Consider the following 13014-nt stretch of genomic DNA (forward strand, 5'->3'; position numbering starts at 1 on the left):
AACATTACCATGCTTGCTAGAGGGAAAATATAACATTTAATCCATAGTGACTAAATCCTAAGGCTTTCCTAGTCTATTTAAAGGAGTGTACAACCCCTAATTCTTGATGGTTGGTTTACAATGACATAGGAAGTGCATGATCTAATATACCAATGGACAACCTATTGAAGATTTGGCTAGTAGAAATATTTTTGAATTACTACTATTGCAGGTTTCTCTCATTTTATTATTTTTTATATGAAGCATAAGATACCAAAAATGTTTTTTAGGGTCACTTGTCACCGGTGGCTTAAGTGATATGTTTTTGGTACACCTTCCAAGAAATTTCATACTAACAAATGGAAACTCTGTTGGTCTAATAATTTAGTTCCTGTGTGACTGAAGTTTGAGTAAATTTCAAGGTTTTCTAAAACTATTTATAGCCTCTGAATTTCTAGTTATAGTTTTCTTTTTTTTTTTGTCAAATTTTCAGATTCTGATGATTTTCTGGTTCTTTCCGTATGTCATAGGTACCATCCAAGTAGAAGACAACAAAATCTGTGCAAGATCTATTGATCGAGAGTCCCAGGAGAAAAACACACTTTTCAGCCCGATATCTACATTCCAGAGCACACTTTTTGGCCCATTATCTGTGTTTTCCATTATTTCCAGGTTAGTACGTGCCTTTTGGATTTTTTCCAAGAATTTTTCAAAATTTTTTCAGACTTGTTGAGAGTGTTGTGTGTGTACTAGGAAGGTTTCTTATCTCTATTTCAGTATCCCGTAGGCCTAGATTCCCTTAGTTTTTCTCTTTGAGGAAGGAAAAATCCCCCTAGGGGAGTACACCTCCACCATTTTAGGAATATATTGGCTACATGAGGAGTCTATGGTTTCATCATTTTCAACCACTAATTTTCAGAGTCTAATCCATTACTTTACATGACTTGTGGATAGGTTTATTTCACCTTTTATCCCTTTAGAGTTTGGGTTTTTCCTTTCCCCCTTAAGATCCCCTTCAACATCCTAGGTTTTCGAGCTTCATACCTATCCTTTGCAACATTTGTCACCTCTTATTTTTTTTGTGTGTCTACACCATTTACAACAGATAAGTGCCTCTAGATCTCAATAACTTTGACATTAGGTCTTTTAGCCATTTTATGTGTCTTTGAGTAGCTTGTTTTACTTCTCTTCCTTAGCTTCTTCAGAGCCTTTTTGGGTGGGGTTTTGTGTACTTGATTGGATGTTTATTTTCCTATCCTTTTCATCATTATTTACAGTGTTTCAGCACTTTATTTTTAACAACACATGGAATCATAAAACATTCTTAATTAAATCATCCACTTTATACATCATTTTCACACACTCAGGCGCTAAATGAGCATGAGATTGGTTAACACCACCAAGACAAGACTTGAAACACCACACCTTAATAATTTAACATACATATATTAAGCCCACTTGGGCACTAGGGCCAAAGAACCTATGTAGTTTAGGTGTAGGATCAGTGGGATAGGCTTCCAATAACACCCATCGATCACTTACATTGAGACATAGAATTTGACATATTAGGGAGCTTAAAATCCTTCACATTCCCATGGTCCAAAGTCGAAGTGCATCAAAAAACCAATTCAAAGGGGGTTAGGCTAGGTCATTGTGTGAGCGGTTCTCCTTAGGGATACCCAACCCTTGGCAGGGAATCCCATGCGATGGTTGATCACCAAGAAGCTCAAGACTCGACCACCTCTATGGGATGAAGGTACCCATAGTGACCAATCTTATGAAAAATCCCTATAGGACTAGTTGTGGGAACCAGTTGGTTCTCTACCTTACCTTTCTCTAGACAGCTCTACTTGTGGGTATCATAATCCATCAAGTAAGAAGTTCTTTGGAAGGTCATCTAAAACAATAAATTTACGATTGTTTGACGATTTAGACCACCTATAGTGTAGATGTGTTTTTCTTTGATAAGACGTGCTTGCTTGTACTAGAGTAGCATCATTAATATAGTTGGTTTACACTTGGAACCACTGCACTAGGTGTTTGCTTGCTATTTTTTGCTCTTTTTCTCCTATCATCACTGTTTAGTCCTTAAGGTCATCATTGTCTTGACATCATTGTGCCCCCTAGGCATTTGTCATAGAGAATTTAAGGCCTTCACCCTCAGTTTCTATTAGGACATATTACTCCTCCTCGTCAAGTTAAAGTACATCTTCTGAGTCCTCCATTGAGTCCTCATTTTGACTCTAGTTCTACTGATTCTTCCAATTCTTCCTTTCATTCCGCATCTTCTCAATGTTGTACCATCACCATGTCAAGCACCAATGTGGGTGTGGGAAACCAAGGTGCTAACCAAAGTACTAACTAGGGTAACCCCATGAGGGTAACCTTCACTAATATGGGCACTGCTACTCCATTGCCTCCTTTTATGGCTAGTTTGGGTCTCCCTAATTCAGCCAACTCATCAACAACCCCCTTCTTCATGACCCAAATTGGCCAGTTATGCCTACTAAGATTCCTTTCGACATCCCCAATTTTGAAGGTAATCCTAGATAATATCCTACAAATCATGTTTACTCATTCCGTATGTGGTGTTCATCCAATTCTATCATATAAGACTCCATTTGTCTTCACCGTTTCTACTACACTCTTACTGGAGCTACTACTAAGTGGTATGTTGATCAAACTAGATCCACTCATTCGACTTTTGTGACTCTTGGCAAAGATTTTATAGCCTATTTCAAGTTACCTTTCTGTTATGACACTAGTACCAAGCTTTTCACTTCTTTTCGTCAAACTTTTTCCACTGGCCTATCTGATCATGTTCAAGAATGACATAGAAGGAGGAGAATATGTAAAGCTCCTGAATTCTAAGACTATGTCTATATGGATTGGTACCTTAAATCTCTTTTGGCCCCCATTGCTAAAGAAGTCAATTCTCACCTCCCTTAATCTAAGGAATATTCAAACCTTTTCTATAAAGAAATAAGTTTTTTTCTTTAGAAAACATACAGTTTGAGGTTAAAAAACTTGTAAAGGGAAAATTTAAGAACATCAAAAGCTACCAAACAAAAATCTTAAAAATTGCTTTGCATGTCCTTTTTTATTTAACAATCAAGCAAGACTTCCCCAAACCCTAGACTCAAAGCTTTATTGCACCTATTTTTAAAAGTGGGGATTGTAGAAATTAATGTGCAAATTCTAACTGCTCATGAAATTTTCTAAATCACAAGACTAGAAGCTACTCTATTGATCTGCAGAAGTAAATTCACGATCAAGAACTCATATCATCAAAACGCATCAAGATTCAACACACATACATAGAGATTTATTTAAGGAAACAAAACTTTCCCTCAGAGACAAACAGTTCCCCATCTCCCTTCCATACTTCCAACCCAAGGAAGTACTACATGAGGCCCATGTCCTTCATCTCGAACTCTCTTGCAAGGTCCTCCTTTCAAGATTTGATGAGCTGCTCATCACCAGTAAGGATCAATTCATTGACATATAGCACAATAATTAATAATTTACCTTCTAACACAATGTGATAAAGGTTTGCATCTGCTTCAGTTTTGGTGAAGCCCAAACTAGTGAGATAGTTATTTATCCTAATATACCAAGCACGGTGTGCTTGTTTGAGTCCATACAATGATCGCATGAGTCTGCACACATGCAACTCTCTGTTGAAGGTCTCAAACCCCTTCGGTTGCTCAATATACACCTCCTCCTCAATAACTCCATTGAGGGATGTTATCTTCACATCAATTTGGTGGATCTTCCACCTCATCTGTGCTAACAATGCTAGAATTGACTTGATGGATGAGTACCTTGCTACTGGAGTAAAGGCCTCCTCATAGTCAATTCCCTCCACCTGAGAGAACCCCTTGGCCACAAATCAGGCCTTGTGTTTCTCTATGCTCCCATCTTCTGCATGCTTTATCTTATAAAGCCATCTCGAACCAACCACTGATGTGTTTGTTGGTCTTTGGACCAATTCCAAAACACTGCTTCTGACAATGGAATCCTATTCCTCTACCATAGCATCAACCCATATTGGTTATTGCACTGCTTCCTCGAATGAAGATGTTTATGTCTCAACTAGCTCACTCGTCAAAGCCATGTACCCAGTGTACTGATCCTATGACCTCCTTTACTTGCACTGTGATGTGGGTGCTCCCACATTCTCTCGAGAATCCTGCAATAATTTGTTAGCTTCCCTTGTCTGCTTCCTTCTTTCTCTGGATGTCTCCACTCTCTACTCCTTTGCTTCTGGCTACTCCACAACTTCCTGAGGTTCTTCCTTTGGAGCCAAAAGCTCCTGATCAGGATGCAATTGAAGCTCCCTCTCAGGAGAACACCTCATTGCCTTATCCTCATCAAACTTCACATCTCTTGTGACCATTGTCATCTTGAGAGATGGAGAGTACACACGATAGTTGTGAGTTGTGTTTGTGTACTTGTTGAAGGCTCGAAATTCTTTGCCTCAACATTAAAAGGGAGACCACCTAGCCGGGAACTTAAAGCAGCTCATTTTCCGTTGAAATGGTGGTTCTGACTGGTTAAACTAGGTCCAGTTACCTTCTTTCTATCTCTAATGGCTTAAAGTATGCCTTTTAATTACCAATAGAGAACAGACATCAGATCAAAGCTCTTACTGATCACACAAGAAGGTGATCCTTACGCTGATTTGGGGCTCAGCCAAGCCACTACTAAATTTTGCACCTTTGATAAGAGGACTTCTAGGAATGTAGAATTAAATCTAAATGCAAGAAAAATGAAAGAAATCCTAAGCCTATCTGTAGCAAGTCTGGATAGTGATCTATAGCAACTCTTCGAATGGCTTCTTGAGTGCTTTGTCTATCACCTTCTACATCTAGGATGGAGCTAACATTATTCCTTATGTTTCTGGTTGTCGTTTTCTTGTGAAAAAAAACTGAGTTCTTGTCATGCCCTTGTAACCATAATTGTCTCGACTTGAGCCTCCTTTTGTTTCCTCTTCTCTGTTAACTCGGTATAGCTGTAAGTAGAGTTCGTTTTCCTGTTGTTTGTTCTCTTGGGAAAGGTCATTATCCTCTATTGCTCTTTGGATACTCTCCAGATTGTTCTTAATTTCTTTTTTTACCTTCTTTGGTTGTTGATACTTTGTTTTAGCCCATTCTTTGATGGCTTGTTTTGTTTTCCGTAGTTTTGTTTCCCAAATGAAACTGGGAGAGCCTTCCGCGTGGTGGATCCAAGAGCTATAGACAATTCCTGCAACTGTTGGTATATCATTCTAGAGAGAACTGTATCTGAATGGAATGTGCCCAAGTGGCCTATGATTTTCTAGCATTAGAGTTATTGGGAAGTGGTCAGAGGTAGAGCACATTAGAATGTTAGCATATCCGATGGAGAAAGCAGAGAGAAGTGTAATATTGATAAGAATTTTGTCCAACTGCTCCATGATGTTACCAGCACCCATCCTGCGGTTGTTCCAGGTGTATCTACGGTTTTTTGGAGGGACATCCATAAGATCATGCTCCTGCATGATATTTTCCAACTGTATTCTATATGGATCAGGCATAAAACTGCCTCCCCTTTTCTCATTGGCATGGAGGATTAAATTAAAGTCACCTCCTAGAATAATGTTAGTATTCTCTTCTGCGTCCAGACTGTCTTTTAGATCATGCCAAAAACTATCCTTATCTCTGCAGTGGTTTGGCACATAGATGTTGTAGATGATAATGGCTTGTTGATCTGCTTTATTTTCCAGCGTTGTTCTGATCCAGTGTTGATTTATTATTTCTGAAATACAGTTCCATATACCTTGATTCCAAATTGTTGCTATTCCTCCTGAGGCTCCTCTTGCCTCACTAATGCTTCCTCTATATTGTCTCTGCTGCTAAATGACTTTATTCATTTCCTTGTGGTTTTGTTTTGTTTCTTGTAACATAATAATTCCTGGCTTCTCAGAAATGGTAAGATCCCTTAGGGCTGCTACATTATAGGGGTGCCCAAGTCCCTTGATGTTCCAAAATAATATTTTCATCATTCGATATGCGGTATGCAAGGAGGTGCTCGCCCCCCTTGGTCCTTGTTGATTGCTTTTTTGTCATGCTTCCCTAGGATATAAATTTCTATGGGTGTCTGCATTCCCATTGCTATGTCCTTTTGGGCATTCTCATCCCTGTGCTGCTTAGCAAATTTCATGCCTGGGCCAGGTTTCTTGGAGGGCTCACTAGAACCCCCGTGATCTTTAGATGAGCTACTAGTGATTCTGTTGAGGGGAGGATCAAGAAGAGGCTGAGAGGAAATAGTAAGAGGAAATGAGGATTCAATAGTGTCTTGGCGTTGGCTTTCAGGGAGAGGGGCATCCTGGGGATCAGGAGGAGAGTGGGGGGATGAGGGGTCTTCTCCCTCCAAAGATTCGAAGGGGTTTGATGTAGAGGGTAATGGTTGAGTCAAGGTGGGAGGGAAGGAGAAGGATGCAGCTTGGATTTCTGGGGGAGGCTTTGGTTTTGGGCCAGACTGTTTGGGGTTTTCTTTCTTTTTTTTGACTTGTTACCATGTGTCTTCACTGGCTTCAGCATTTTCATTCATTTCATTTTCTTTTAGTTTACTACACCTATTAGCAAAATGACCATATTCATGGCATACCTTACATTTGAATGGGATTTGTTCGTAGTCCAGCTGCTAAATATGGGTCCATTGGTCCACTTTGATCTTGATTGCTTCCGGAAGACCCTTTCCTAAGTCGACTTCAACACAGATCCTTGCACATGCGTGCATGTTGTCCTTTGGTTCACGTCTGTCGATGTATTTTCCGACAGCGTTCCCAATGGCTTTCACCAATTCATCTCCGAAGCAATGAAGAGGGAGATGGGACAAGTGAACCCAAATCGGGACTGCATTATGTATATCCATTTCTGGGTCGAAGTCAAGGGACCATTTGTTCAGATAGAGACCTCTCGAATCCATGAAGTAGGGACCATTTTTGAAGATGATATTCTGGTCTTCTTTGGTTTCAAAGAGGAATTTGTAGTAACCCCTTCCACAGAATCTTATTGTGATTTTTCCTTGGATGTTCCCATTCGAGTTGCGCTCCACCCATTTTTGTATAGCTCTAGGAGAGGGCCACAGGCCAGTAAATTGTCCAACCAGACCTCTCTCTGCTAGAGAGATCACTACCTTACTTGAGAGACTAGGGGCAATGGAGATTTCTGGGATGTCAGCCAGTTTCTTGACGAACTTTGAAGTTGTGGGTTTGTTTCGGATGGTAGCATTTTCAGAAATGAGAGAGGAAAATATCTCATCCTAGTCTTCATTGTCTTGCATCTGGGAGGGGTTGATCCGCACCATGGAAAAGACAGAAGGGAGCCAGTCACAGCATTGGCCAAAGGAGGAGGGCAAAGCCCAATTGCAGGGGTGCCAAGGAGGAAGACTAGAGGCCCAGTAGTAGGGGCTACCAGGCGGGAGGCCTGTGGAGAGTTGCAGGAGGTGAGGTTGCAGGGGCGTGGGAGCTCTGATTCAAAATCTTGCGTGCGATCAAAACATTGAAATTGGAGCTTCTACATTTTTACATCTTCTAGTGGTGTGAAATTTCTTCATGTCTCTGTTATCAGGTTATGAAAATCGGGGTGATTCAGCCAAAAGGCTTCAAAGCAAAAGGGCCTGCGAACATTTTCTCCCAGTCTTTGCTAGTGAAGCCTAATAGGCCAATGGTCCGAGCTCGAGAGTGGCAATATAGAGGCCAAGAGATATCCACCAAGATGTATTGCATCATCAGAGATCAGGAATCTGTCTAACCGAGATGTAATTTGGTGGGCATCTTCATGCTTGTTGTTCCAAGTATAAATGCTATTGTTGAAATCCATATCTATAAGCCTGTTGTTATGCATGTAGTTTTTGAAGTGCGTGCTTTCACAGTCCAGCTTGATCCGTCCTCCTCTTTTTTCCTCCAATCTTGTTATAATGTTGAAGTCCCCTCCTATGATACAAAGTGGATGGGATATTTCTGAGTTGATCTGAGTTACGGTGTTCAGTGTGTCTACTTTGTTTGTTGCCTTCTGGGGGAAGTAGACATTAGTTAAGTGTCCATGAATATTTGTCCCTGTTAAATGAAACTTGGCCTGAATAAAGTGCTTACTGGCATGTATGTTGGTAAGTTTTATAGCTCTATCATCCCAAACAATGGCTAGCCCTCCTGAGGCTCCCATGGCTTCAACCGCCACTTCATTGCTTCCTGGCCACACTTTGGCAAGGATCTGATCCAACGTTGTGTAATTACACTTGGTCTCCTGCAAGAGGAGAATTTGAGGCTTTTCCTATTGTAGCATGTTCTTTATTAATCATCCCTTCCCCGGGCTATTGAGCCCTCTGATGTTCCATGAGATGACCTTCATGATTCATGATTGGGAAGGGGATTATAGTATTTGGTGAGATTGGAGTATCTTCCAGATTCCACTAGCATCTCCCCTATGAGGATGGTTCTCTGAAGATCGGTTTTCCGTCCTTATTTCTTGTTGTCTTTGAAGATATTTCTTCCATCCCACTGACTACCAGTTTTGACGCCTAATGATCTTTTCTTCTGTGCTCTTGAGAGAATTATTTCTAAGTTCTCTAGTTATCGCTCACGCATTTTGTCATATTCCTTTTTATTACAAGCCTATTCAAGTCCAAATATATCTAGATCTCCAATGTCGAAGCTCTCTAGTTCCTCTTCCATGTGCTGTACTATTTCCTGCTCTGCCTCTGTATCATCTACAATCATAAGCTGCATCTAAGTGTTATCTACCTCCATACCTTGAGCAGTCCTTTTCTGCATGTTACTGGAAGAGGGCATTTTGGTGTCTGCGGGTTGCTTAGAAGTGAGGGCTTTCTTTGAGCTTGATGGAGCAGAATGGACGGAAGTCTTAGGAATGGCTTCAGGTTGTTTCTACCTCGGGTTTCTTGGTCTGCTTATTTTTCTCCTCAGCTCCTTGAGAGTCATCTATCATGTCATCTTTCTTCGTGGCACGTGAGAGACATAATTGTGTAGTTTCAATGGGTAGTGACTGTTGCAGGATGAGGCCCTGGGAGGACACATTTACACAGTTTTAGGATGTAAGGAACTACTTGGGACGAGGCCCTGGGAGGACACATCTATGCAATTTCATGATGCAAGGCAGACTGGGTAGTTAAGGGACAAAACTGCACAGTTTTTGGAGACAGTGGGTTTCGGCTGAGGGAAGGACACTGGAGGAAACCACTGCGCATTTTTGAATGGTAAGGGAGGTTGGGATTTCTGTGCATTGCACGGTTTGAACAAGCAACGGAAAACCTTGAGGGTTACATATGTGAAGTATGTAGTTCAAGAAAGTTGGATGAGGCTAGGTTGCTAAGGAAACTCCGAAATTTAGCTAAGTGTGGGATCAATGGAACTTATGTGAATACTGATAAAACTTCACTATGATCACACACTTGAAAATCTATCAATACAACATAGACCATCCAGAACATATAACACATACTTCACTTAATGCAACAATGTTTTTGGTAGCTTACGGGAAGAGCGGCTTCGATTATACACTTCGGGAGGATAAAGGCGACACTTGTGTAAGAGTGTGTGAAATGAGCGTTAAACATGTATCGTTCTCATAAATATTTCCCCTTGAAGCAAAACAAACCTCCCTTTGCATGACAAGTGATTACCCCCATGCCCAAGGATGACACATTCTATGTAAAGATAAAAGCATAAATGACTCTTAAGATCGAAAAGGGGAGCTTGAGATCATCAACTTACCAATAAGTGACTAAGGAACGATTGATCACAATATCCATAGTAGGCTCTAAAATTTAAGTGCATGCCAAAATTTTCGAGGGTGTTGCAGCCTCTACAACAGAGCCTTCACCTTCTTGCTAGCTTTGTTTTCAACTAGTGTCTTGAATTCTACGAACTCAGAGAATGTCTCATCTTTATTCCACGTGAAGAAGATCCAGCACTTATGTGAGAAGTCATCAATAAAAGTGACAAAATATTTGTGTCTGACAGTGTAGGTTGTCAAGAAAGGTCCATAAACATCATAGTGGATCCTTTCTAGGACTGCATGTTCTTTGTTGTCCTGATCATGGAATGTGGATTTTATGTACTTTTCTAATGTACATCCTTTGCATATATCCTATTGCTTAAGTGCTCCTTTAGAGAGGTGAGTGGTTATTTGTTTTATAATATTCAAGCTACCATGATACAAATGACCAAGTATTTTGTGCCAAAGTTCATCGACATCGCGACGTTCACTTTCTCCTCCTTAGTGCTTAATGTAGCACATTCTTCCACATCTAGCTTATACAGGTTCTTCACACGAACCCTGATCTGCTTCACCTGCCCCGTGGCTATGTGTCTTAGGAATGCTTTTCCTTTGTTGAATATCACTTCACAACCATGGTAAACCAACCACTCAGTGAATGTGCGTAGAAAGATCCCTAATCCTTTACCTTTACCTTTTTCTACTATCGCCTCATATTGAAATTTTGAAGACAAAATATTTCTTTTCTCTTAAAAAATTGTCTTAAAGTCCCCTTCCGTGTAGTAGTGCCAAATGCAACAATAGACAAGTTGTCTCTAGTTGTTTCAGCATATATGAAAGGGACATAAGAGGAATTGATGTCTAAGAAATCTTGTCAGTAAAACTTGTCACATTCTTCTTAGTCGACTACCCCCAAAAAACAAAGAGCCCAACAAATCGTTGTCTTGATATAAGACAATAGCTGTCTACAAGCTAGCCGACTTAGGGCACACTGTCACAGTCAATTTTTCAGTTGTAATTAGATAATATCATCTTATATTGATATGTTTGTGTCTTAATTGTTAATTGTATTAAACATAGGTTTTTTCTCTTTCTAAGTAGTACTGATCTATTGATATAATACAAAAAATGTTACAGAGAAGCCTGATCTCAGAGATGTTAAGCATTAGTCATCATCACAAAATGCAACTGTTGGTATTGGACTGCCCCAACAAAGGGGAAACCAGTCCAAGAAGCTTTGAAGACTACCCCTGTTATGGGGGAAACCAGCCATTGAACCAGAATAACTATTTCAAAGTAGACCTTGGTTTTCCAAAATGAACAAAGAGGAATGCAATCCTGAAGCAAAAAGATAGGGACATAACCAAGTAACAATATGCCATTTCCACCTAGTAGAGAGTCAACCAGAGAATTCAAGACACTTGCCGTGAAGACAGAAAACATCCAAACCACAAAACCACGAATCATAGAAACATATCCACCTGGAAGCTGGACACCTTTGCGAGAGAACAAAAACCACAAAAAGTGAGACAAATCCACCTGGGAGCCGGAGACCTTTCCATGAGACCACGTGTTAGGCTGGTGGTTCCCCTGAGGCTGGTTCTTCCTCAATTTCGCAGGCAAATAGATACCAATCGTCATCCTCTTCAGACGTGCCATGACCTTGAACAGTTGGAGAATCTACAGTGCCTTCAGCATCCATCTGTCGCTTACCAGCATACCCAACTTTATCTTTTTCATGCAGAGCCTTACTTCTTTCACCTTGCTGCTTGTTGCTGATCCCATGACTACCTATCTCTTCCCTATTCTGCTTGTTCGCATGACTAGACAGAGTAGCCTGCATCGCAGACTCTTCCTTGAGCGCATGTGGTGCCTGAGGCGAGCCATGGCTGAATTGACAGCGGAAGAATTGGAATGAAGGCGACGATGAGCGGGAGCAGGGGTGGGTGAAGCACACTCAAGAAGACAATGACAGGAATGCGAAAAATGAAAACCATTACCAAAATCCTGACAAGGGAGAATTAGGCAGGGACTACCTGTAGCAGTTCTGAAACACGGTTCAGTCACTCACAGAGGAAAAACGCCATGGAGAAGGGGAGGAGTAACAAAACAGTTTGCAGGGGCAATGGTGTTGAAGGAGGTGATCTCATCATAGCTATTGAAGTCAATAAATGTCACCCACAAGGTGTTTTTAATCAATCTGCCGTGAGCTCTCAGGACAAAGCAGTTAGCTAGATGGCTTCCCAACCCGCTAGTGATCCGTCTTGTCATTTAAATGACGTTGTTGACACTCGCATCTGGGTGTGTTTCCTCTGCATCTTCCTTTTCCTTTTGCACTAGATCATTGAAATCCTGCAATTGATGAGTATAGGCTATAGTGCTAAGAGCTCCTACATGAAGAGTCTTACCACTTTCAACGCCAATGTTTGCTAGGAGGTCTGCTACTTTGTTAACATTCCGACGAGTGTGCCTGATGGTAACTGCTCTATGAATGAGTAGCCACTGTTCAATCTATTCCAGCCTTTACGCCAATCTCAAACTGCTACCCACTTTATGTGCTAGAGTTCCCTGTAAGATTTGATTGATCATGTTAATTAAGATCTGAGAGTCCCATTCAATTATGAGTGGGAAGAATCTAGTGTTCTGAGCCAGGAGAAGTCCCTGCCAAATTCCTTCTAATTAGGCTGAGTTGTTTGTGTCCCAACCTATTAACCCGATGAATGTTTGGAGAACATTTCCCTTGTGATTTCTAAATATTCCCCCAAATCCTGCTTTACCTGGATTTCCCTTTGATCATTCATCAAAGTTGAGTAGTACCATTTGTGGTGGGGCTGCAGTCCATTTGTCAGGTGTATCTTGAGAGGGAGGGATTTTCCTTAGGTGTACCTACTCATGGTTCCACTGAAGGTTCCAGTTCAGCCATATATTTTGTTTATGTGTTGTGGATGGGAAATCATCATCAAGCCACGTTTGGAGCATCAAGGTTTCTCGTATGTTTTGACATATATTGATCCATAGAACTTCTATGGGAGAGGAATGGTCTTTGAAGATGCAGCTATTTATCTCTTTCCAGTTTGTCCACATGAGGAAACTTGGTATTAGCTTCCATAAGACGTTTAAGATTTTTCTTTTATAATTGGGAGGTTCCCAAGAACGAATAGTGCTGGTTGAATTCTCCTTATTTCATCCATCTCTTTGACATCTGAAGCTAACCTTCTCCCAAAGTCGGACTGCTAACAAACATGAGTTTAGGACATGTTCCTTAGTTTCTTCTACC

The sequence above is a fragment of the Pinus tabuliformis genome, chromosome 9 (genome assembly GCF_031772625.1).
Source record: "Pinus tabuliformis cultivar Carrire ecotype Pingquan chromosome 9, CPIR1, whole genome shotgun sequence".
NCBI lineage: Eukaryota > Viridiplantae > Streptophyta > Pinopsida > Pinales > Pinaceae > Pinus > Pinus tabuliformis.